We start from the raw sequence: 686 nt of genomic DNA, 5'->3' as shown, positions 1-686 counted from the left end.
TAGGGGTTAGTATTAGGGTTAGGGTTAGGGTTAGGGTTAAGGGATAGGATTAGGGTTAAGTGTTGGGCTTAGCGTTAGGGTTTAGTGTTATGGTTATCATTAAGGATTAGGGGTAGGGTCAGGGTTAAATGCTTGGGTGCGGGTAATGGTTAGGGTCAGGGTTAAGGTTCACGGATAGGGTTAGTGTTAAGGTTCACGGGTAGGTGTAGGGTTCAGGGTTAGAGTTAGCATTAGGGCTTAAGGTTAGGATTAGGCGGTAGGTTAGATTTAGGGTTAGATCTAGGCGTTAGGGTAAGGGCTAGCGTTAGGGTTAAGAGATAGGGTTAGGTTTAATGCTTAGGATTAGGGTTAGGGTTTGGGGTTAAAGTAAGTGTTAGGGGTTAGGTTTAAGGATCAAAGGTTAGGGTTATTTTTAGCTGTAGTGTTAGGGTTAGGGATAAGGGATCCCATTAGCATTAAGGGTCTTCCTTACTGTAGGGTTAAGTGTTAGGCTTAGAGTTAAAGGTGAGGGTTAGGGTCAGTGTTAAGATTTAGGGTGAGGGTTAACGGTTAGGGTAAAGGTTAAGCGTTAGGGTTAGGGATTAGTGATTAGGGTTTTTGGTTAGTGTTAGGGTTAGCGGTTAGGAGTTAGTGTTTTCTGAAGGGGTATGGTTAGAATTAGGATTGGGGTTAGAGTTAGGGTGAGG

The sequence above is a fragment of the Eulemur rufifrons genome, unplaced genomic scaffold (assembly GCF_041146395.1).
Source record: "Eulemur rufifrons isolate Redbay unplaced genomic scaffold, OSU_ERuf_1 scaffold_97, whole genome shotgun sequence".
In the NCBI taxonomy this organism is placed as follows: Eukaryota; Metazoa; Chordata; class Mammalia; order Primates; family Lemuridae; genus Eulemur; species Eulemur rufifrons.
The sequence above is the reverse complement of the archived record's forward strand: the minus strand, read 5'-3'. Positions refer to the sequence as shown.